The sequence below is a fragment of the Canis lupus genome, chromosome 21 (genome assembly GCF_011100685.1).
Source record: "Canis lupus familiaris isolate Mischka breed German Shepherd chromosome 21, alternate assembly UU_Cfam_GSD_1.0, whole genome shotgun sequence".
NCBI classification, from domain to species: domain Eukaryota; kingdom Metazoa; phylum Chordata; class Mammalia; order Carnivora; family Canidae; genus Canis; species Canis lupus.
The window spans coordinates 14,374,937-14,402,226 of record NC_049242.1 but is presented as its reverse complement, the minus strand read 5'-3'; the positions used below and the strand labels follow the sequence as shown (position 1 = coordinate 14,402,226).

Below are 27,290 nucleotides of genomic sequence, written 5' to 3'. Positions count from 1 at the left end.
TTTTTTGACCTGAGCAACCAATGCCCTGCTTCTTAGGACACATCTCTCAGAAGGCAACTGTCATAGTGTTTGAAGGGTGGCATGTCAGTCAAGCCTCAAAAGGTTAAAGCTGAGGAAATTTAGCATTTCCTCCCAAAGGAAAACCCGATGATTGAGATATAAATATTCTACTTTTTGTCCTTCCTAGGAACATATATAACTTCAAATCTGACCATAATGAATCCCCTTGATCAAATCCTAAACAATCGTGAGTTTCAAATTCTATAATTAAGTTATCTCACATTTCTATACCATTTTTTTCATTTTTGTTATATTGGATAAAAACGTTATAAAGTCTAAAGCATATAAGTAGGCATCAACCCCATTAACTTTTCCAATGGTTTTGCTCTCTGAGCATCATTTCAATTCATTTCATTTTATAATCTCCTTCTTAGGCAAGTGCTCTAATACTTTAGGCACTTTGCTCCTAACATATCACGTGATTCTGGAAATTTTCCCCAGCCCATTTCAGCACATTCAATACTTGGATGATTCAGGTGCAGGATTTGAGGTTAGTCTAACCAGATTATTAAAGATGAACATAACTTGCAAAAAGAGGGGTCACTTTGGAGGTCGCTACTAAGTATGCAGGGTTTTCCCATTATTGTACTGATGAAACCTGAAACTGTTCCTTTTTCAGTTTGGATATCTGAAATTAAACAGAATTCAGACCCTATGTAGTTACAATACTCTTTGAGCAATTCAGAAAATAAGATGAACCTCTTTTGTGCCATGGAGAAAGGTAAAGTTCATTATTTATGGATGAAAATCTTTATCAATGCAACAAATAAAAAATGTGGGAGACAACTTAGGTTTAACTAGTGTTTGATTATTGCATTCTGGCTATAAAATTCTACATAAAATAATTTTGTATTTAAATAGTATTTTCTACCTTAAAGCATGCATTTGCTTAAAGGGCTAGTGATTCCCACTACACAGGATTATTGAGAAGATAATAATAACAGGTACCTTTAGAGTCTGTTGTGTTCTAAACATTGTATCAACTATTTTATCTATATAAGTAAAACAGTGAAAACAGACTCAGAAAAAGAACTTTTTACCCAAGGTTGTACAACCTTGGGCAAGAAAAGACTTTTAAATCATATTTGTTTTATATACAAATCTATGATCTTAACCATTATCTCACAGAGATCTAACCAGGTAATGGAAATGTGTTTTGAAAGTTGTCTACCACTAAATTAACTGAAGAGGTAGATCTGGTAAATTTAAAAGGTCACATACATAGATCTGAAACATTTGAAACCAGAAGTTTCAAAGAGTCAGTACTCTCATCATAACTAAGTTGTGGTTTCTGAACTGCATAATCAATATAACAGAAAAACAAGACTTGTAATAATAGACCTACAGCAGTTATACAACAGTTTAAAAAAAATTTTAATGATTCTGCCAGCAGGGGTGGGAGCAGGGATGGAACTGAAATAACAAATCATGAAATGCACTTACATTTAGTTTAATTAAATTAATTCAATAGGTGTTTTAGTCAAGGCATCTAGTCATTAAAGAAGTGAAAACTCTAAATGCAGTACTAAAGTACTAAAATAGTGATAACTAAACAAAATCTTATATTAAGGATTTGTGGTAAGCCCTGGTGTGTGTCACCCTCAATTCAGGATCAACCATATCTGGGGGCATCACAATGCCAGATTTCAGGTTGTACTACAAAGCTGTGGTCATCAAGACAGTGTGGTACTGGCACAAAAACAGACACATAGATCAGTGGAACAGAATAGAGAATCCAGAAGTGGACCCTGAACTTTATGGTCAACTAATATTCGATAAAGGAGGAAAGACTATCCATTGGAAGAAAGACAGTCTCTTCAATAAATGGTGCTGGGAAAATTGGACATCCACATGCAGAAGAATGAAACTAGACCACTCTCTTGCACCATACACAAAGATAAACTCAAAATGGATGAAAGATCTAAATGTGAGACAAGATTACATCAAAATCCTAGAGAAGAACACAGGCAACACCCTTTTTGAACTTGGCCACTGTAACTTCTTGCAAGATACATCCACGAAGGCAAAAGAAACAAAAGCAAAAATGAACTATTGGGACTTCATCAAGATAAGAAGCTTTTGCACAGCAAAGGATACAGTCAACAAAACTAAAAGACAACCTACAGAATGGGAGAAGATATTTGAAAATGACCTATCAGATAAAGGGCTAGTTTCCAAGATCTATAAAGAACTTATTAAACTCAACACCAAAGAAACAAACAATCCAATCATGAAATGGGCAAAAGACATGAAGAGAAATCTCACAGAGGAAGACATAGACATGGCCAACATGCATATGAGAAAATGCTCTGCATCACTTGCCATCAGGGAAATACAAATCAAAACCACAATGAGATAACACCTCACACCAGTGAGAATGGGGCAAATTAACAAGGCAGGAAACAACAAATGTTGGAGGGGATGCGGAGGAAAGGGAACCCTCATACACTTTTGGTGGGAATGTGAACTGGTGCAGCCACTCTGGAAAACTGTATGGAGGTTCCTCAAAGAGTTAAAAATAGACCTGCCCTACGACCCAGCAATTGCACTGTTGGGGATTTACCCCAAAGATACAGATGCAATTAAACGCCGGGACACCTGCACCCCGATGTTTATAGCAGCAATGGCCATGATAGCCAAACTGTGGACGGAGCCTTGGTGTCCAACGAAAGATGAATGGATAAAGAAGATGTGGTTTATGTATACAATAGAATATTACTCAGCTATTAGAAATGACAAATACCCACCATTTGCTTCAACGTGGATGGAACTGGAGGGTATTATGTTGAGTGAAGTAAGTCAGTTGGAGAAGGACAAACATTATATGTTCTCATTCATTTGGGGAATATAAATAATAGTGAAAGGGAATATAAGGGAAGGGAGAAGAAATGTGTGGGCAATATCAGAAAGGGAGACAGAACGTAAAGACTGCTAACTCTGGGAAACGAACTAGGGGTGGTAGAAGGGGAGGAGGGCGGGGGGTGGGAGTGAATGGGTGACGGGCACTGGGGGTTATTCTGTATGTTAGTAAATTGAACACCAATAAAAAATAAATTAAAAAAAAATTCAGGATCAACATACTCTTTCTCCCACTCAATAGGAGTGTTAGCTGCTAAGGTTCACAGCTGTACCCCTCTCCAGAAAACTGCCTTGACCAAAATTATTTCCTGCATCTAGTGACTCACTGATGTGGTGGTACAAAGACCAGCAAACCCTGCTTCAAATGAGAACAACTCAGAAGGGCCATTGCTAGCTCCAGAACTCCCAATAGGATCATATGAGGTCTCTGTTACAACTGGAACTTGATTCAACTCGCTTTGTCTAATTCTGGGTCACTCACCCCTCCCAGGAGTAGTTCCTAAAACATTTCCTAATAGCTTGCATCTAAATCTCAGAGGTTTTTTTAGTATTTTCCAGGGAACCTGGCTTATGACAATGATTAATCCCAAATTTTCCCTCTGGTCCACTGCTTATGGTTCTTAGTATTATTATAAAATATGCAACTTTTTTCTATTTTCCCACAATCAGGTGATAGTGCAGTGAATCTTTTACATGGGGTTGACATGTACTTTGCGTAACTCTTAAAAATTCAATATGGATTTCATACATAATGAAGTAATCACAATGAAAAAGGTAGGCTTTGTGACTAAAGAATTTTTAAAGACACATGATTATCAGCGTAGGAAATCTGTTTCTACAAAGCAAAATAGTTTAAAGTTATAAAGAATTGACTTTGGTATCAATAGGCTATATGTCCTTCTACCTTGAAGCAGTTAAATGAGCTTTTCCCATTCTTTTCTTGAATTAAATATGAAATCTAGGTTGTGGAATGGAAATAATTCCCACTGCTTCATAAGTCTATGATAAGTGATTTAATAAGAAGCAATGATTTGTGGTATTTGTAGACAAACTTATACTAAATTGGATCTTAACCTTCACTTCAAGAAACATTTGATATTTATTAACTACACAGTATGTGCAAAGCACTCATCTGGGTCCTGTGGGAACAAATAAGATGATTTTAGACCCAATTGCCATTGTTTCTTTCCTTCATGAACCCACAATTCAGTTGGGAAGAAAGGCAAAATAAAAATACAGAAAGAAAGACAATGACTAAGCCCATGTGTACATTTGTCAATAAGACAAATATGAAGATGAAACTAAATGTCTGTCACATAATTCACTTTCTTAGTATATCATATTCTATTACATGTATCCAAGTAGTAGGACTATAGTACAACCAAGAAATGATACCAAATATTTCCAGAAAGTCTTTCAGGCCTGAGTACTGAAAGTGAGTGAATCATGCTATCACTAAGTTTAAATAAAAAGCTTTTTATCTTTCCAAGATTTTTCTAATAAATTTTATTCAATTTTAGATGTAAGCAGTTAGAAAGACTTAATGAATCAAGATACTGAAATATCACTGTAAAAAGTACACATAGTTATATATAAATCTAATCCTATTCCACATCAAATCTACTCTTCTTTTCTGCCTTTCATGTCTCCGTGAATGGCACCACCATCTGCTTACTTGCTTATATTAGAAACCTATCACCTATGGCACCTCTTTATCTCTTGGTTCATATATCCAAACAAGAAATTGATCTAACATACAGTACACCATGTTAATTTATCTCCTACTTTAATATACAGATATCATTCTATGATATCATCAGAAGTAATATCACCCCCAGGGGTGTAAAAATTACTTATTTTGGAAAAGGGGAGTGATGGTTAATTTTATGTGTCAATTTAGCTAGGCTATGAAGCTCAGTTGTTTGGTCAAACCCTAACCTACATGTAGCTTTAAAGGTATTTTTTAAATGATTAACATTTATAATAAATAACTTGGCTGTAAGTAAAACAGATTACCCTCCATAATATGTAGGCTTCATGGAATCAGTTAAAGGCCTTACAAGCAAGCATAGAGAAGAAGCTGAAGAAGGAACTCTGTCTCAAGACTGCACCATTGAAATTCTCCTTGAGCCTGCAGCCTGCCACCCTGCCCTACAATTTCAGACTTGCCAGCTCCCCAATCTTGGGAGCCAATTCCTTAAGAATTCTCTCCCCACTCCCAACTAATATAGAAGTTGAAAAAATATTTAATATAAAACACAGATATATATACTGTACATAAACAGACTTGCTATTCAAATTTCTCAAAAACAACAACAACAACCAAATTCCAAATTTCTTCAGGCAGAGAGTTGGTTAGGACAAAATATGTAAAACATCTCCTGGTCTCCTAGGTTGTGTGTGTGGGGGGGGTGGGGAAGGGGATAATGAAAAGATAGTAAGGAAACACTATACTAAGTATTTTTTTTTTAATTTTTTAATTAACTTATTTATTTATGATAGTCATCAGAGAGCGAGAGAGAGAGAGAGAGAGAGAGAGGCAGAGACACAGGCAGAGGGAGAAGCAGGCTCCATGCACCGGGAGCCCGACGTGGGATTCGATCCCGGGTCTCCAGGATCGCGCCCTGGGCCAGAGGCAGGCACTAAACCGCTGCGCCACCCAGGGATCCCTTTTTAAGTATATCCTCTACCATGCATCCCTTATATCACTACCCTAACATTACCATCTTTTATTATTAGCAAGAACATTGCTTCTTAAGGGCTCTCTCTGGGGCTGTATTAGTCCCTCAAATATATCTTACACAGTATCTATCAAATATTTGTAAAAATGCAAGTTTAACCAAGTATTTCCCTTGTTTAAAACCCCTTGATGGTTCTTGGTTTGGGAACCTCTCATCTCTACTTACATAGAAATCTACAGACAGAGTAAGTGTATCTTCAATGTTTCCAAGAGAAGGATAATGAGATCCAGTTAGTTTAATAACTTGCCCAAATTTGCACAATATACAGAGGCAAATTCAGGATTTTAAACTAGATTTCATAATCTAAATATCAAGTTTTCTAAGACACAAACACTATTTTGGCATTAGGCAGACATCCGGATACCATCAGCATCTACTTAACTAGCTTATGAGAATCTGAGCAAATGACTGCACTAGAGAACTTTAGTTTCCTAATCTGTACAATACAGGCAATATTCTCCTCTCAAAATTTATATTAGGATTAAATAAGTTGATATACATAAACTCATACATACATATATTATGCATAAACAAACGTACACAAATTAATATATGTGTATAGAGATACACATGGATCTATACATAAACTGAGAGAGAAGGAGAATCTAGCATGTAATGTCTGGCATTTTGGTAGTTGTTGAATAAATTGGGGGGCCAGTTCTTTACCTTTTCACGCTACCTTTACCACAATCACAGGTTGTCTCCAAGTTAGGAACAGTAGTATCATAAAATTCATCTGGATATCCTCCCACCCTGCTACTATCTTCATGACGGAATAGCTTATGCTGTCATTGGACAACAACCTGGGCTAAATTTATCACCAAGTCATGCTTATGAATAATGCCTCTTCCCTCCCAATCACTGTCTTTTTTAATTTCTGAAAGTGTTCATGAATACCCTATAGTTCTCCATGCATTTCCTCACCAATTTTCCCATCCTAAATGAAACCACTCCAGTCACTGTGTCTCAACTGAAAATGATTATCATTCTCCCACTTTCTCCTTCTTATTCAAAAATGTATTCAGTTAATTAGGAATTCCCTCTCTCTCTCACTTTGTTCTATCCAGTAAGCCTAAAAGCCAGCCTGATCATAATATTTAGAGTTTACAGGGATCCTAAAAATCACTCAGTCTTGTCCACAAAGTGAGACTCCTCTCTCCAGTATTTTAAGAGGTATACATCCCAACCTTCCTAGAATGTGAACAGTTCAGAAGAGCTCACAATTTATTAAAGAAGTTATTATTCATACCGAAAACATTCCAGTTTATTCTATCCTTTTGTCCTCTAGAACACACAGAATAAATCTACCTCCTCTTCCATATGACAGCCATAAATGCACTCTTATACAGAATAAATACCCACATTCATTTTGTGGCTCATTTTTCCTCATGGGACCTATTTCCTGTTTTCTAGCCATCAGTCTCCAGTATAAATCCCAATTTGTCACTTGTCATTCTTTGAAAATATGGTACTTAAATAGCAATGCACATTCTCATAGAACTTAACAAAAATGTAACTATCATTTTTCTTCTGAGACTGCTAAAGAATTAGGTAAATATTTGGATTGATTTGTAAGAATCCATTTATAATTACAACTTCAATTATCACTTCTAATATCTGTCTTTAAATGTCTATCTTCAACCATGGTTTCTTGTAGACTGATAGCAGTTCATTCAAAAACACCATTTTTATTATTTAACTCCCATGGATGGATGGATATATGATAGATAGGTAGATAGATAGATAGATGATAGATAGATAGATAGATAGATAGATAGATAGATAGATAGATATTTTTCTTGCTGAATACTACTGCCCCTGCTAATGATATTAATATGTGGCATTAATTGACTATTAAGTATGTATCAGAAAGTAGGCTTAAATTTCTACATACTTCATTTTACTTAGACCTAGTTTTATAAATGAGAAAACTGAGGCATAGAAAGTTATGCAAGGTGCCCAGGTTAGAAGTTCAAGAAGGATATCCATCAAGTGTACGTCTCAAGCAGTACACTCATTAAAAGATTTCTACTACTCTGATCTCAAACCACATTCTTGAATCTGTTGTTATTCCCATAGAGAGCCTCTTTCTTCCACTGGATAGATTATTAGATCCCTCTCAAATTATTCCAAAGCATTTCTGCTTTCCCAATTTTTGTGCCTATTATTCTCCAGGATCCCACTCATCTTTCCATCTAAAAACAAAACCTGTGGAATGAGTACTATTATTAATATTTTGTAGATGAGAAAATAGAAGCTATTTGCCAAAGGTCCCATAGCTATGTATAGGGACTAAAAATTGAACCCAGGTCTATTTTACTACAAAGACTCCTTCACTACACTCTACTGTACTATATATAATCATTCACTATTCACCCTCCAGGGGACAAATCCTTTCCCACTTCTACAAAGCCTACTATGACTGGTCAAGCCCAAGCTGTCTTCCCTGTTCTAAATTCTCACAACACTTATGGCTTTTGCTTTGTGAAATTTCTAATTGTGTTACCATTTCTTACTTTCATGTTGGTATTTAGGTTCTTGTGACATTCCCTTCCTATTCAAAACCAGGTTGGAGAGGACTACAAGTAACAGTTTACAACATGGACCCTGGAACCAGTCTGTCAGAGATAAAATCCTAGCACTACCAATCTTGTTTTTCTTTTCTGTGTGATGATAGAAAAATTGCCTGAGCCCTCTGATTCTGTTTTTTTTTTATTTGTAAAATGGCCACAATAATGAATAGAGTTATTATAAAAATTAAATGATTTAAACTATATCAAGTTCTCAGAACACTAGTACATTGGTGACAGCTATTGAGAGCAGGAGTCTGCTCTATTCTTATTTATATTTCTTCTAGTACCAGGTTTCCAGACTTAGACACTAGACCTTACTGGTCAATCCATGGTAGCTTGGGGGGTGGGAGGGGTATATAATAGAAGAACTGTCTATTAGTAGAACAATAGGTATTGGGGTGGGGATTACCCTGGTTTCATAGGTTGACTCCAAGACTGGTGAGGCAAAATGTCCCAAAGGTAAAGCAAATTTGACTTTAAATCAGTTAAAAGAAGTATTATGATGACCAAATGTGGCATGTGTAAAATCACTTTATTGGTAGTAACATGATAAATTAATGTTAACTTTTATTTGACAGTGACATGATAGGCACCATAAGAATTAGATATATCTTCAGAAAAAAAGCATATAACAAAGTACAACATCCATTTATGGTAAAAAAAAAAACCCTCAACAAAGTAGCTTTACAGTGTACATACCTCTATATAATAAAAGCCAGATAGGAAAACCCATTGCTAACATCATCTACTATGGAGAGAAACTGAGAGTTTTTCTTCTACAGTCAAGAACAAGAAATGGATGTCTACTCTCACCATGGTTATTTAAAATAGGACTGGAAGTCCTAGCCTCAACAATCAGACAACCAAAATAAAAGACGTCCAAATCTTCAAGGAAAAAGTAAAACTTTCATATTTTGCAGGTGATATGATATTTTATACAGAAAACCCAGAAGACTCTACCAAAAAAACTGCTGCAAGTGTTAAAAGAAATCAGTAAACAAATACGCAGGATACAAAATCAATGTACAGAAGTCTGTTGCATTTCTATACACCAATAATGAGGCAGCAGGAAGAAGAAATAAGAAGTTAATCCATTCACTATTGCACCAAGAATACTAAGATACCTAGCAATAAACCTAGCCAAAGAGGTGAAAGACCTGTTACTATGAAAGCTATAAAATACTGATGAAAGAAATTGAAGATGACACACAGAAATGGAAAGACATTCCATGCTCATGGATTGGGAGAGAAAATATTGTTAAAATGTCTATACTACTCAAAGTAATTTACACATTTAATGCAATAACTACCAAAATACCAACAGCATTTTTCACAGAGTTGGAACAAACAATCCTAAAATTTGTATGTAACCACAAAGGACCCTGAATAGCCAAAGCAACCTTAAAAAAAAGAAAAGAAAAGCTGTAGGCATCATAATATTGTACTTCAAGTTATATTATAAAGCTAGTGATCAAAACAATATGGTACTGGCACAAAAATAGACACATAGATCAATAGACTAGAACAGAAATCCCAGAAACGGACCCACAATTATATGGTCAATTAATCTTTGACAAAACAGGAAAGAATATCCAATGGGAAAACACAATCTCTTCAACAAATGGTGCTGGAAAAACTGAAGAGCAACACGTAAAAGAATGAAATTGGACCACTTTCTTATACCATATATAACAATACATTCAAAATGAATGAAATTTGTGAGACAGGAAACTACCAAATCCTAGAAGAGAACCCAGGCAATAACCTCTTTGATGTCAGCAATCGCAACTTCTTTCTAGATATACCTCCTGAGGTAAGGGAAATGAAAGCAAAATTAACATTTAAGCCTTCATCAAAGTAAAAAGTTTCTACACAATGAAGGAAACAATCAACAAAACTAAAAGACAACCTACAGAATGGTAGAAGATATTTTCAAAAGACATATCCAATAAAGGGTTAGTATCCAAAACATAAAAAGAACTTTTAAAACTCAACACCCTAAAAACAAATAATCCAATTTAAAAATGAGCAGAAGACATGAATAGACTTTTTTTTTCTAAAGACATACAGATAATCAACAGATACATGAAAAGCTGCTTAACATCACTGATCATTAAGGAAATGCAAATCAAAATTACAATGAAATATCACCTTAAACCTGTCAGAATGGTGAAAACCAACAACACGAAAAACAACAGGTGCTGGCAAGGATGTGGGGAAAGGGGAACCCTCATGCACTGGGAATCCAAACAGGTGCAGCCACTCTGAAGAACAGTAGAGGTTCCTCATAAAGGTTAAAATAGAACTGCCCTATATTCCAGCAATTGCACTACAAGGTATTTTTCAAAGAATACAAAAATACTAATTCAAAGAAATACATGCAACTCAATGTTTATAGCAGCATTATCTACAATAGCCAAACTATGGAAACAGCCCATGTCCATCAACTACTGAATGGATAAAGAGGTGATGGTGATATATATATCATATATATTGCAATATTACTCAACCATAAAGAAGAATGAAATCTTGCCATTTGCAATGACATAGATGTAGCTACAGAATATTATGCTAAGTGAAATCAGTCAGTCAGAGAAAGACAAATACTATACAATTTCACTCATATGTGGAATTTAAGAAACAAAACAAATGACCAAAGGGAAAAAAGAGCAGGAGAAAAACCTGCTCTATTAAGAAATAGACTCAACTATAGAGAATAAAATGATAGTTAGCACAGGGAAGATGGGTGGGGGCATGGGTGAAATAGGTGATGGAGATTAAGGAGTGCACTTGTGATGAGTACTGTGTACTGTATGGAATTGTTGAATCACTATATTTTACACCTGAAACTAATATCATACTGTATGTTAACTAATTGGAATTTAAATAAAAATTTTTAAAAAGAATTAGATGCATCTTGTTCATATGAGATCTGAATCTTGCCTTCTCTAAAAATGCACAAATACTTCATTGATGATATCCATGGACATGTCAAATGATTGTCATAAGTTATAAACCTGCAACATACGTCAATACAAAAAAATTTCCTATCTCCACTAAAGGAAAAAAATTCAAACATAAACTGATCTTTGAAAACTTGAAAAAATCATACACTCTAGGGAAGAAACATGCCTTAAAGTCCAACTTCAAAAGCAATTTAAATTCTGGAGATTCCTATGATTGGAAGAGACTGGACTAAGCCTTGAAGCCAAAGAGTTACTTTAACTATCCTATTTCACTCTCCTTCATACAGAAATGGAAAACATTTCTCTAAAAATGCATTTCTAAAAAGAATCAAATATCATCCTGTTTTTATGCAATCCACCAGGCAGATGAAAAGTACCTTTCCAAATAGGTCAGTCCATGCCAAAACAAAAAAAGAATGGGAAGACATTTAACCTTAGCATCCCTATATCACTCGAAGATGGATATGTGAGCACTTGTGGATTTCCAATAAAATTTACAATACAGCATGAATACAGAATTATTCCTTAGTTTTCTGTTCTCAGAGTGACTAGTATACCTGGCACAGAAACAAGAGCTGTTATTCTTTGTATTCTGACTTTGGAAATGGACCATCTTATTCACTTCCCTTGTGCCTAAAGCAGGGGCTGGCATATGGCAGTCACTAATAAATGTGGCTGAATCAGAGCTTAAAGCACCTTTCACACACACTCTTTCTGAGGTGGTGGTTCCAAACTTTAGTGTGTGCAAGCTCCATGAATGAGTGTGATTGTGCAAATTCTATGCTCACCATCCTCCCAAAAGAAATTCTGAATCAAGAGGTCTGACTGGCATCCAGGAACCTAATATTTTAAACAAACACTCTAGGTGATCCTGACGCAGGTATCCTAGCAACTATATTTTGAGAACACTAACCTTTAGTTAATTTCGTAAGTAATGATAATAATGGCAGACACTTACTGAGCATTCCCTTCTTACTAAGAGCTCTTAATGCATTACCTCATTTAATCCTCACAATAGTCAATGAAACTGTTTCATGGTAGACTTTACTACCATCACATTTTGCACTGAGGAAATTAAGACTTGGAGAGGTTATGTAATTTGTGCTAACTCACAGAGCTCGTGGAGGAGACAGAGTACAAACCTAAGCTTGTGTGATCCCAAAGCCCATGCTTTAAACAAATACACTCTGTTGCAAAAATCAAAGTCTGAATATTGCCAGTGGTTTTCATTAACAACATACCAGTAAGTGCTATCCACAAATTTAAGAAAATTGGTCAGTCATTCATATATATATTTCATCATTTGATAGCATCTACAGATATTCTGGATGATGGTTCACAAAGGTCTCATGTCCCAGCAGGGGACAAGACAATCAACATCCTAGTGCATGCAAAATGAGAACATTCATTTCAGATCAGTGTCAAGAATTAGAGTCTTTGTTTCTTTTGGTATGGCAACGAAAATATTTACTAGATACTAACACTGTATTTTTCTGACTGATGCATGAGGGAAGGTAGCCAAAAGAACAAATCTTATCATAGACATATCAATGAAACATTTGCTTCTAAATTCAAAATGTGATATTTCCCTTTGTTATATTAACATGGGATAAATTAAGAACTGATACATTAATGAAGACTACAGATAGGTCCCTAAATCCCTTCTTCCACATCCTTTGTGTGGTCAGAGACAGGAAGACTCAGTGCTATGAAAACAAGAAATTTTCTGCCAGGTTACTCCAAGGAGCTCCCAGTCTTCTCTCCGGTAATGGCACCAACAGTGGATTTTCAGCTTCACTGGTAATGGCCCAGAGGAAGAAGCCAGACAATGGAACTCCAGAAACTCTGAAGTTTTAGGGAGATCTTTGAGTTCCATTGGGGTTGAGCCCTTTCTCTAAAAATTCTCAGGCATGTTTTCACTACTAAGCCTTACTCAACCCTCATTTCAAACACTGCCAGTGCATCAGCAGGTGCCTACAACCAGGAGGTAATGACCCACCTTTGCATGATTAGCAGGGAAGAAAGTGATACTACAAGGACACAGGTAGAATCATGAGATAATTAACTACTCTTATTTTGTAGAGTCACAATAGCTGGGAACACAACTTCTAACAAAGGATTCCTATCTACATGCATATATATGAACAACTTTGAACCACAAACAAAAGGGCAATTCTGTTAATGGTAAAAGAATATTGGGCATTAAGTCTTCTCTTGGAAAAGAAAAGTAAAAATAAATAACTTGAATAAATAGAAAGATGATAGATGATAGATAGATAGATAGATGATAGGTTTACAAAAGTTAGCAATACTACAATGAGAAATGCTCTCAGGAATACCGGGGTTTAAGGTGATGGCAGATATTTCCCTATAACTAAGCTTTGTAAACAAAGAAACCATGATTGCTTCTTAGGATATCCCCAGGACCAATATACACTTGATACATAGTATGTGCTCAATTTGAATTGATTGGTAAATGAAGGAACACATAAACCTAGAGAGAAATGAGGACCTAATTGGGATTAAATTAAGCCTACTTGAACCTAATGGAGGTTGCCATGCCCTCCCACTATTTTCTTAAATTAGCAGTAGAAAGGGAATGATAGGTATAAAGACTAGATATAAACAGACTAATCAACATACATAAATATTTGTGTCTAAAAATGTGTGTTGCATCATTTCTTACTTAAATCTTTGAAAACTTAAAAGCAATCTAAATCTTTAAATAGAAAACTGCTACTTGGAATAAGATGTATGTAGTCAGAAATAATGTAGTAAATCCAACTATGCCCACATGGAAAGATCTTAAAACTTATTATTGAGTGAAAAAAGCAAATTTCAAAACAAAAACCAGTAGAGTATGCCATTATTTAAACAAGTTAAACATACACACACACAACTGTACTATATATATTTTCTGATAATTATATATATGCTAATGCACAAAAGCCAAGGTTTAAAAGAACACATACCAAGCTGTAATAGTGGTAATCTCTGGGAATGAAACTAATTAGGTGTTCTAGCTAAAGGGGCCTTGCCTCTAATGCATTTATTAAAAAAGTGTATCCATGTGTTAGCTTGAATTGTATATTATATAAAGGGGGATACAGGAACAGCAACAACCTTTGCTGTTTTACTTAGTAAATTTTATTTAAGAGTACCCTTCCTTTGGTGACCTCAAGTCTCCAAGTAAATAAATTCATTCATCTATATATCTGACCTGTTGGTCAACATATCATCAAAGTAGTAATGACTATTTTCCATGTGTCAAAAAGTATATTATAGCTAGAGAAACACAGATAAATATGGTATATCCTGGATCTCAAAGAGCTCAGCAGTTTTGCAAAGATTTAGGGATTCCATTCAACATACAAAGGAATCAGTATTTTTCCTAATTCTGGTCAGAGACAACATGGGTTTGTCTGGGCTAACTAGTCAGGAAACTGTTGATTAAATGTAGAATATGAGATCAAAACAGTTTTAATTAAGAATTACTAATATCTGAAAATGGGTGCTGGGAAGCACCTCCTGATATATTCCATTTTCAGGTTTCAGTCAGGAAATAGCCAATTAACTTTCCAAACTTTCTTTACCTCCCTGAAGGCAACATCCCCGAAATGTTGTGACAAGGTAAACACCAAACTTATCCCAAATTTCAAGAGTAATTTCACGTGTCATAGGCATGTAATCAAGGTCTGCCAAAGAATTGCCTGAGACTCAGCACTCTCTTGGTTGCTAGTCATATCTTAGCACACTCAACCAATCAATCTAGAATATTCTTGATAGTTACTAGACATATGCATGCACAGAAAAGGGTCTCCAGAGAAGCACTATAAAAGTCTCATTTGAGTCACGGAGGTTCACAAATTCTGTACTCATTCACTTACTTTAATGTTGGTCTGTCCCAGACACTAAGATGGAGGATGCCCCTTTGCTCATTATTTGCTTTGTATATAACATCTGCTGAGCTTTCATTATATACAAGGCAGTGCACTAAGCACTACAGATGGAGATGATCCTGTCCTCAGAAATTCCCTGCTCTAACCAGGAGACATATCTATTCATTCTGTATATATTTGTTAATGTGCTAATCACCAGGCACAGAAGGATAAGAATCTCAGTGATTGAACTTCAAAACACTCCAGTCTAACGATGAGGCATTATTAAAACCATGTTTCAGACATCTTTGCATTCACAGTCCCAGGACAATGCTTGGAGTAGATTTGGCAACTCAATATTTGTTGACTGTGTGAATAAATGAACACATAAGAAACTTTGTCTTTACAAAAATATAATCAATATAATGTTTATCATAACAATAGTATGAAAACAGTGCAGTAGTTGAGGGTTAGGGTTTGGGGAAAAAAGAGCTCCTGGACCTGTCTCTAGGGCAGAGTGACAAGGAAGACTTCTCGTAGGAGGGTAAAATTTTATATGGGACACAATTTCTAATCCGTAGTCCTATGTATGAATTAACAGAGTGATAGGAACAAATGTGGACCAAAATATTGCTTAATAATACTATACCACTGGAGCCATTTGGCAATAAAATTTTAAAATGCCTATTTTCTTTTTTTTTGTTTGTTTTTTTTCCCCTCTAGCTTCTCTATCAGAACTTGAAATCAGTTGCTTAGTTAAGAACACCAAATTTAAATGCCACTGAATTGAAAGTTAAAATCTTACTCAATATTAATGCAAATCTATAGGTTAAAAATACATTTAACATCATAATTGTCAAAAATTATACATAAAATACATAAAAATGAAAAATGTGCTACTGCACATATAATGTCATCCTTCAAGTTCAAAGCTGACACTATTTTTATCTCTGTGTGGGGAATATGTTAAAAAAATGAAAAAAAAATCCAACAGTTCTTTTTTTTCCCTGCCTTATATATGTAGACCAGTTCTTGGCTTGCTGTTTCCATTTCTATTTAGAGGGATATTCTCCATTTTGTATGACTGAAACATGCCATCTCTGATTTCTACAAAGCCGGGTTGGACTGTTTATGAGAATTATTTAACAGCATTTTATAATCATGTAGAATTTAAGAGGCAATAGAAGCCAAAACATTACAGTCCTATAGGTTAAGTTAGCTAATATAAAGTGTATTATTTTATCCTCACTACAGCTATGGTGCAGGTATTATTATATTTATTTTATATATTTACTCATTCAACAAACATCTGTTGAACTAATATGAGTCAAGTACTGTCCTATGCCCAGGGTTAAAACTGTGCAAAATGATAAAACAAATCTCTGTCCTCATAGAGTATACCTTACTGTGAGAAACAGTTAATAAATAGATAAGTTAATATTTGTAATAAGTGCTATTGAGAAAAATAAAGCAAGCTAAGAATTCCTGGGAGTATGTGTGCTTGTGTGTATAGAGGGGTGCCATAGAAAGTCACTAAGGAAGGCCTGACTAATAAGGTGTAATTTGTTCAGAAGGCCGCCAGGGAATGAGTCATGTGGATATCGAGGAAGAACACCCTAGGCAAGGAAAAACCAATGTAAAGGCTTTAAGGTGGGAGCATGCCTAGAAGGTTCACAGAGGACCATTTAATTGGAGTGGTTTGAAGGAAAAGGGAAAATAGTAGGAGATGTAGAATGGGTACAAACTGGGCTATATAAACAACCATAAAGACTCTAGCTTTGGCTTTCAGTGAGATCAGAATGTCCAGGAAAGGATTTATAGAGGAGTGACATAATCTGACTTGGCCTTTTTATAGGTTTTTGGGACAAGAGCAAAAGCAGGGAGACAAGTTAGAAAGCTATTACAAGGGGATCCCTGGGTGGTGCAGCAGTTTAGTACCTGCCTTTGGCCCAGGGCGCGATCCTGGAGACCCGGGATCGAATCCCACGTCGGGCTCCCAGTGCATGGAGCCTGCTTCTCCCTCTGCCTGTGTCTCTGCCTCTCTCTCTCTCTCTCTCTCTCTGTGACTATCATAAATAAATAAAAATTTAAAAAAATTAATCTTTAAAAAAAAGAAAGCTATTACAGTAATATAGAAGATGATGGCTGGGATCAATGTGAAAGCAGGGGAAGTGGTGAGAAAAACTCAGATTCTAGATGTATTTCTAACGTAAAGCCATCAGATGTCCTGACATACAGGACTTCAATATTTTTGGCCTAGGCAATTAGAAAGACCAAGTTGCCATTTACTACAATTGAGAAGACTGTGAGAAAAATAGGTTTGGTAGGAAAACACAGGAGTTCAGGTTTAGACATGTTTGAAATGCCTATTGCATAGGCAAGTGGAAATATCCAGCAGACTACTGAATATATAAATCTGGTTATCAAGCAAGTACCCTGAATTGGAAATGTGCATTTGGGTCTTAACAGTTTATAGATTGAATATAAAGCCAAGGGACTGAGTGAAATCATCTAGAGAGTGATCATATATAAAGAAAAGAAGGGGTCTTAAGACTGAGCCCTGGGGTGTTCTAAAATTTAGAGGTAAGAGGATAAGGTAGAACCAATGAAAGAGATAGAGCCACAGTAGCCACATTCATAGGAGTAGAACCAGGTAAGAGAAATAAATGCTTCAAAACCAAATGAAAAAACAAATTTCAAAGAGAATGGAGTATTTAACAAAGGTAGGTTACGATGAGAATTAAGAATTCATCCATTAGATATGTCATCATGGAAATCCTTGGCAACTTTGTCAAGAGTGATTTGTCAATGAGTTAGAAACAAAATCCTGAATAAAACAGGTTAAAATAAAAATGGAAGACAGGAGAAATGCCTGGATGGTTTAGTCAGTTGTGTCTAACACTTGATTTCAGCTCAGGTCATGATTTCAGAATTGTGAGATCAAGCCCTGTTTTGGGCTCCACACTGACCATGAAGTCTGCTTAGGATTCTCTCTCTCCCTCTCTCTCTGTGCCCCACCTACACATACTCTCTTCCTCTCTCTTAAAAAAAAAAAAAAAAAAAAGGAAGATAGGAATTAAAGATACACAATTGGAGTATAGATATTTCCTGTGGATTTTACTATAAAAAGAAAAGAAATGGGGCAGCAACTAGAAGGCCATGCAGAATAAAGGCATTTTTTAAAATTAAAGATTTATAGCAAATACCTAAAGGACATTCATATGAAGGAGAAAACTGATGATGTATGAGGGGTAAGGGGAGAAAGAAGGGAGGAGGAAGAGAGGGGAGGAGAGAGGAGGGTGGGGAAAGGGAGAAAAGAAATTCCAGAGAAAAGCCTTAGGTGGGAAAGAGGAAATAAGATCTAACACAAAAGGAGTAGAAAGTGGCTTCAAGTAGGGTACTAGAAAGGAAGTAAAAATGTGTGGGTACAGATGCAAGCAGCTCAGAGTATGTGGTGGTAGGAGTTGTGTATGTTCTTTTCTGGATGTTGCTCCTACTTTCTCAGTGGGATAGAAAGCAAGAATTTTAGCTGAGAGTGAGTGTGGAGTTTTGAAGAACATAAAGGTACAGGACAGTCATCTCACATTTGAGAGTGAATGAGCTAAGAATATTTAGTAGGATTAAGGGTGGCTCTCAGAGCTGCCTTGATACACACAATACAAATATAAAGTGATACCAATCAGTGGTTTTGACAGATGAGGAAGTTATCACCTAATCCAAGGGCACTTTACTGGTAAGTGGGTTTATGGTGGGTGCCCTTGTCAGAGTAAATCCATGTCTCTTCATTTACCCTTCAACAAGAGATAGATACAATCTACTATTTCATCTCTGATGGGAAAAATGTGAACTCCTTGATGGTAGGAACTAGCTAATCATGGTGCCTCTAGTGAGTGACACAATGCTTAACACATAGCTAGTAGACTCAATAATGAGAAAGAACATGAGCTGATGAAAATAATATCTTGAATGTCCAAAGTAGACCCTCAGAGCTATACAAATATCTTTAGGGTTGCTGAAATAATATGTTCTATGTGAATTGCTAGCTTGGCCTAGAGTTTGAAGGCTATCTTCTACTCACTCTGCATATCTGCCTCCCAAGAAAATTTTGACTCTTGACTCTATTGGTTATTTTTTCACAATTATGCTCATAAAACATTTTTAAGAGACTGAAGTGGAAAGAGAAGAAGATGACAGTATTGTCCACTGTCTTTCTGAGAAATATATGGTGGAATTTGCAGTCTTACTCTGGTGCTGTTTTGCACCTTACTTGGACTGCCATCAATCCATAATGTCATCCTAACTCAAGAAAGCATTCCATCATCCCATGCAACCCTTTTTAGTGATGGGCTTCTAAAATTAGTCTTAGGAATATAGAAAGTTCTAGATACTATCTCAAGGGCATATGATGATGCTAGAAACTATTCTTTCTTCCTCTGAATATCTGCAGAAAAACTGTCAGTGTTTTTCCATTGTAACTTAACATTTCTTGCCTACAATTAGTCTTTATTTTTTGTATGTTTGTATTTCACCTCCCAGTTAGATCATAAGTTTACTTGTAACATAGTGGACATCCAGTGGAGTATCTGTATGTACTTATTATTTTTTAATAGAGTGAACTACACTCTCCCTCCCCCTACTCTGAGAAGAGCAAAAAAAACTATGCTATCATAGTACTCCAAAACAATATATGTTATATCTCTGGCAGAAATACACATTCAGTTTTAGTAGCCTAGGCCCACAGTTTTCTCAAACATTTATGCAAAGGGATACATTTGGATGGAGGACATGGCAAAATTCTCTGCATTTATTCTTTATGTGCCATGATGAAAAATCGCACCAACATTAGGCACAGTGATTCTAAGACTGCCCAATCCAAGATGCCATAGAATTACACAAGTTGCCAAGTTTAGCTTGATGCATTTTCTTCCTAATTTGTGCCATTTACAGTAAATGATACAAACCTATGCATAATCTGGCTTCTATCTGTCCCTTCTTGGCAATCTTTACAACTTGCAACCTTTGCTCTGGTTATGTAGACAACATGTAGTTCTATGGCCATGCCATGCTATGCAGGCTTCATAGACTGGGAATAAATTATGTTTATGTAGACAATATAACCAGGAAAAATGGATGCACTTTATAGAATGGCAGATTTTTGTTCAACATAAAAGCCAAAGTAAAATGGCCACTTTGCAAAATATTAATTGATATCAGTGGGATGGAATGATTTGTATCAAGTACCGTTTCTTACGCATCTTCTCAATACATCTTTTCATCTATATCTAACATTATTTAATTTAAATTTTATAATTATGACCTTATGAAATATAGTCTTTCTGTAATCATAATTATTCTAAAAATAAAAATAAAAAAGGAATTAGACTAAAAAAGATGATCATTTATCAAGTACCAGGATCTATGTTACAAGTTTTACATAATTTAATTATATAAATGTGAAGAAAGTATTTTATTTCCATATTAGTTTTTTCATAAAACTTATCATATAGGTGAGTAAATAAAATTACATAAAGATTAGGCTACTTCCATGGAAGGTCACAGCTAAGAGGCATTTGAACTATGACTCCAAAGTCAGTGTTTTTAAATACTTCACTACACTACCTTCCTGTTTTATATATAACAGGTAATTAATATATGTCTGATGGATGAGTGAATAGTCTTATTGGCATTATTGTAAATTCTGTGTGTCATTGGTTACAGAGGAAATGTCATAATTAAAACAAATCATGAGTATTTTGTAGTTCATGATGCCTGTCAAAAAATTTCATGCAATTGACCCTATAGATGTAGGAGACATATCCTTAATCAGCTATATACTTTTAATCACTCATAGTCCTATAATATCTTACTGTATTATTTCCATAATTCTGATAGATGAGGTCTAATTTAGGCAATAGTGTAAATCAGTAGTACCAGAAGTCTGGAATTCATCAATCATAATAAGTTTGAACCTATTTTTAGCATACTGAAGTTACTTTCTACTTTTATTAGGGTTTTCCCCCTACTTCTGACACCATGCATAAAATTACACTGTTCAGGTAAGATATTCTCACAATTTCAAAGTTTATAGAACACAAGAGGACAAACAATAGTTCTAGAAGAATGAGAAAAGTGAATTGCCCTTAGCTACTTTATATATGAGCACTACACTGAGGGGTCTGTGATATGAAATTTTAAAGTAAAAGAAAACTAGACCAAAAAAGAAAAGTGAACAACTGACTGAAGAAAGATAAGCTAAAGGAAACAATAATGCTATTAAATATCACTTGGCATGAAGACGTAGGGGCTCTCAAAATCAGATCCACTGTCTAAAGATAACCAATTTAATTAAGTTAAAGCAGTACTCCACAAACAATAAGAAAAAGCACGTTACATTTCTCTTTAAGTCCTATGCATCTCACTAGTATCCATTACTGTGCACACACACACACATAAGTATACAAATCACCCAAAGGCTATCAGATTTGATTCTCCTTTCATAAAGAAATCTATCTTGATTAATTAACTACGGCATATTGATAGGCTGCTGCTTAGTAAGAATGGCAAAAAAAAAAAAGTCTAATTGCAAAATGCTCTAAATTTTTACTTGTAGAACAAAAGCAAATTAAGATATGAAGCAATGAAATAATGCAGTGTATAGAAAGTTTAACATAAATGCTTAATAAGTGTATTAGTCTTTTGTTTTTCAAACATCTTTGAGTACATGTCCATGTATCATCCCCTCAATAACCCTGTGAGGTCAAGCTATTTCACTCCTCCTACTCTATTCATTGATTCATTTTTATTCATTCATTAATGCACCCATACCATTCACTGAGCCAACATATAATTAACTCTGTACTAGGTTCTGGGTACACTATAGCAAAAAGAATTGACAAATTCCTGGCCGTTATAGACCTTACAATCTATAACATAATAAACAAGTAAGTAAATAATACACAACTACAAATTGTGATAAGGTTTATGAAGGAAAAAGATAAGCAATTAGGAGTAGAAAAAAGAATGGAAAAAAAATCCCTAAGAGGAACCTGTGAACAAAAGATACCTCTGAAAAGGTAACATTTAGGTTGAAATATAAAGACAAAGATGAGCCTGTTGTTCAGTGTGTGGAGAAGAATGTTCAGCGAACAAAAAAACAGTGACAGCAAAGATACTTAAGCTGGAAGCCCTTGGAGTCTTCGAAAACTAAAAGAAAATATTAGGTGGCTAGAGCCAGTAAGTTGAGAGGAAACGCTGTTATGTCATGAACTGAAAGAGAGGCAAAGGCCACACTATTCAAGGACTTGACATTGTGTCAAGGAGTGTGAAACACAATCTTAGCACAATGAAAAGCCATTAAAGGGTTTTAAGTTGGGGTGCCTGGGTGGCTAACTCAGTTCAGCATCTGTCTTTGGCTCAGGTCATGATCCCAAAATCCTACGATCCAGCCCTGCATCAGGCAGAGAGTCTGCTTGTCCCTCTCCCTCGGCTCCTCCCCTCTGTTCCTGCTCTTTCCCTCTCTCATAAATAAATAAATAAATAAATAAATAAATAAATACATACATACATACATACATACATACATACATACATATTTTAAAAGGGAGAGTGTTTTAAGTTAGGGAGAGGAGTAAGATAATAGACTTTTTTTTTCAGATTACTTAGGCAAATGTATGAATAGTGGCTTGTTGGGGGGGTGGGGAGATGAAAATGAAGGATCAAGTTAAATCCTCTCATTTGTAATCTAACTAAGAGATGATAGGTGGCTTAGACTTTGGTGGTATCAGTGAAGATCGAGATAAATGAATTCTAGAAACATCTTGGAGGTAGATCTGACAAGAATAACAATAGATTGAATCCAGAAGGTAAGAAAAAGAGAATCATTTAAAAAGTCTAATTTTGTGGTTTTAGCAACTTGGAAAATGGTGAGACAAAAAGAAACAGGAGGAACAAGTCTTCCTGGAATGAAGGTAATCAAAAGAATCCATATTGGTTTCTGTTGTGCTTATCTTTTCAATTCTTCATATTTCAATTTCAAGAACCCCTAGGCTAGGATCTGAGAAATGAAAACTAAGTAAGATTCACCACTTTTTAATGGGGAAAAGAATCATATGAACCTTCAGATGTTCTTCTTTCAAATGTGATAAATGCTATAATAATTTAGCAGGTGGGACTCAATTAAGAGACTGGAGGTCAAAAGAGGCTTCAAAGAGACAATTCCTAGACCAAGTCTTCAAGAATAAAAAGAAATTATCCTTTAACTGAAAAACGTGGAAATAGCCATCCCTATATTTTATGACATAAAACCATACCTTAAACAAGGACTCATCTCTATGCCGAGTTCCCAGTATAAAATGTCCCATATTTTACACGTTTTACAAACCCTTTCAAGTTTCATAAACCCTTAACAATCCCCATTACAAGCACAATGTTCTATCGGGTGTTATGGAGACATGTTTCCCATCCTTGAGTCGCCCTCTTCTGTGGCAGAGATTAGACGTTCATGTATAAAAGAGCCAGAAAAGAATGATGCCAATATGAGATAAGTCAGCTGGTATGAGAAGATAGAGGCTGCCTCTGTATAAGAGCTGAGAGAATTCAAACCAAAGAGACCACAGTGGCAAGTAGGTTAGATGAGAAAGCATTTTCTCTAAAGGACTAAACTTTCACTTACACTCTGAAGGAACCCTGCTCGTCTCATCTCTTTCCTCTGGTCATCCCACTCTCTCATTTTCTATAATGGCAGTTCCAGCATCCGATACACTCCTCTCCTGACCTGTCCTCACATTCTCAGGAGATGGTCTCCCTAACATTCTATTTCAGAATAAACAAAAGCAATCAAACTAGATTTCTCTCAATTTCCCACCATAAACATGCATAAATATTTTCACACGTCTGTATTTACATATTAGAGACCAACCATGGCACATGGTGTTTGCACCTTATCCACTTCCTTCTTCAAGGAAACATATCGACAAGGCATTCTCTCTTATGTATTTAATCTCTCACTCTAACAAGAACTCATGTCAGCATTTTTCACTGAAGCATACCATTTTATTCATCTAGAAAATATCTCAAACCTTAACTCAGTTGGATTCTTAGACACATGAGTGTTTAAATATTCTTATTTTTTGCTCAGAAAATCAAAAACACCTTCCTTTACCTTGTATCTCCTGCCCATGTTCACAGGTCAACCAGTAATCTTTACTTATGTCTTAAAGACTCTTCAAACTTGACTTTTCCAGAATGGATTTCATGATCCTCCTACTACCACACCTAAAAGAAAGCTTTTCTAGAGCACCAGAATTCAGTAAATGATACTTCTACTCACTATTTCATATAAGCCAGAGTACTAGGAATCATCTCTGACATTTTCCTTCCTCTTAACCACTCCCATACACAATTCATCTCTATGTCCTGGCATCCTTATCCCTAAATATCTCATATCTGTTCATGTTTCTTCATTTTTACCATCATGCTAACTTATGCTACCATTATCTTTTGCCTCGACTTCTATAAAAACTTCATAACCAGGTTTTTGTTTTGTTTTGTTTTGTTTTGTTTTTAACCACAATCTTTTTCTCCATTTTCCTACCTGATCTCCACATAGCATCCAGAGAGATTTCAAAATTCAAATATGACCATACTACCAGATACTCTCCTCTCTCTCCAATCTACTTAAAATACTTAAATGAAATCCTAAATATCATCTGACTTGTGTCTCCCTGTAATGTATTGCATCCTGTAATGTATTCTCTGAACTCCAGCCATATTGGCTTTATAGCTTCTCATAAGGGGAACTTCCCCTCCTGAGATAAGATCTTTGTACATGCAGTTCCCTGTGCCTGAATAAATCTCTTCCTCCTTCTTTCCCAGGTTGATTCTACTTTTCAAATTTAAGCTTAATTAGCATTTCCTTAAGGAAGCCTTCTCTGACCTTTCTTTCAACATCAGCACCTCCTCAATGCACTTCCAATATATCATGTATATCTCTTTTGAAAAACTCATCAATATTGCAACCTTATCATCACTTGTGTGATTCTTTTTTAAAAAAGATTTTACTTATTTATTTGAGAGAGAGAGAAAGAGAGCAAGAGACTGCACAAGTGGGAGGAGGGACAGAGGGACAAGCAGACTCCCCACTCAATGGGGAGCCCAAAGCAGGGCTTGATCTCAGGACCCTGGGATCATGACCCAAGCCAAAGTCAGAAGTTTAACCTACTGAGCCACCCAGGCACCCCCACATGTGTGATTCTTCATTGTGGCTTCCTCTTTGAGGGCAGAGACTACATGTATGTTTTCTCATACTATGAATTTATAGAACCTATTATAGTGTCTGGGACACAGTAAACACCCTATAAATACTTATGGCATTAATGAAGGAGAAAAGGAAGAAATATAGAAATATAGACAAATAAGTGTATTTGAATGAGGGAAATAATAATAGTGATGTACTATAGAAGAGTCAAGCTTGTTTAAATAATATATGTTGAGATGATAAACTAGCTATAGGCAAGAGAACAGTTCTGATGACAGGAAATTTAAATTTTCCCTTTTTTTCTAATTTTTTTTTAAACAGACAGTTTTAAGGATTATATTTCTCTTCATCTATAAAAGGATAGATTTCTGCTGCCAAGGGCTCTCCACAGTCATAGACCTACCAGGTGACTACTCATATTGAGTTGGTGGACAGTTTGGGATTATTCGTCTATATAATATAAGGGTACAGAAAGCAAAGAAATTTCCAAGACTAGGGATTGATGAAGAGAAAAGGAGTAATTTTCTATATATTCTACTATTGCATGAGATGTCCTTACACTCTGTATGGTACTTTGCCCTCTTTATGGGTGGTCTTGTAATTGCCATTCATTTGACTTAGTAAGGAAAGCCACTTATAAAATCAATTCTCAGAAAAAGTACTCTAAAAAATGGAGGAAAAGCAAGTTAGTAGCTTCAAGCAACATCATAAATCATAAGAGGAGGAATTGAACACTCTACTGGAGTTTATGTATATCATTTCATTTGCTCAACATACATGGCTCAAAGAGGTGAAGAAATTTCCCAAATTCAGTAAACCCAGTTCCAGATTATTCTAAAGCCTATACTCTTTCCAGTGCATTTCAAGTAGTGCAACCAAGAATAAAAGCTAAGTACTCTGATTCTCCAGCACGGTGTCAGAAAAGATTGTATCCCCTTCCACAACCCAGTTTTCTTCTCAGATTCTGTGGACTGTCCTGATGCACAAGGGACTGAAATAAATGAGATTCTTTTGTTGGTATCTTATAGGTCTTCTTATAGACCACAAGCTTTCAGAGGGTCATAAAACTTCCATTCTGTGTACATTTTAGAAAACTGCTTTTGGACAAAGACTTCGGACATTAAGTTTTAGCTCAGAATGCATTTTTGCTTCCAAGTTATAAATAGAGTACAAATTTTTAATGAAAATGCTGACACAACCTAAAGAACAATGGTGTATGACCAAATCTATTGCAAAAACAAACTGATTCTTTCAACAGAGTATTAGCATCTTAAGAGAGAGACTATTTATAGGACATGTTTAATTAAGTTGTGGATATTAAATTATGCAAAATTAATACTTCACCAAAATGCAATCTAAGATAGCCATTAAGATCAATTAGCATTTTTTTCAGTAGGTTGGAAGATTTAGCCAATCCAGACTTGAATGGCATTGATTTCTTTAATGAGATGTCTGTTCCAAGTTGGTTAAAAATATATGGGTCAGTAAATAAAATATTCAAATGTTTGTATATATTTTCCTTGCTGCTATGATGAAAGGGTGATTAGACAACCTGCTCCTTCTCCACCCACTCTAATCATGCTCAGGTTTGGGGTTTGGATTAGATGCATTTGTTGTACCTTTTGTTGCTGAAGCCAATCCAGTCTAAAAGGGGCTTTTTTTATGAGGCAGTCATGAGACTATACTACCTGCTGCCAACAGGACCTCCTTGAGGAGCTGCAGCAATTAATGTTCCATTTCTGTGTCAAGTGCTGTTAAAAGTTTTCTTTGGACTAAAGTTTGTCCAAACATTTTGTACAATTCCACAGAGATCTGGGGTAGCTGGAGGCTGCTTCAAGAGGTTTGTCATTGACACTTGCTCTATACTAGTTTAGGAAACTGGCTGTTGCTACAGATATGGCCTCATGGCATAGCTTCCTCTGTTTGGACTACCTGAGGCGAAATTTAAATGAGGCAAG

General features: G+C 35.7%; 1 protein-coding gene across 14 annotated transcripts in view; it reads right to left on the bottom strand.

Annotated features, from left to right (window-relative positions):
- Positions 1 to 27,290, bottom strand: part of DLG2 (discs large MAGUK scaffold protein 2) — a 1,987,603-nt gene that overhangs the window by 1,476,507 nt on the left and 483,806 nt on the right. The window lies entirely within an intron of this gene.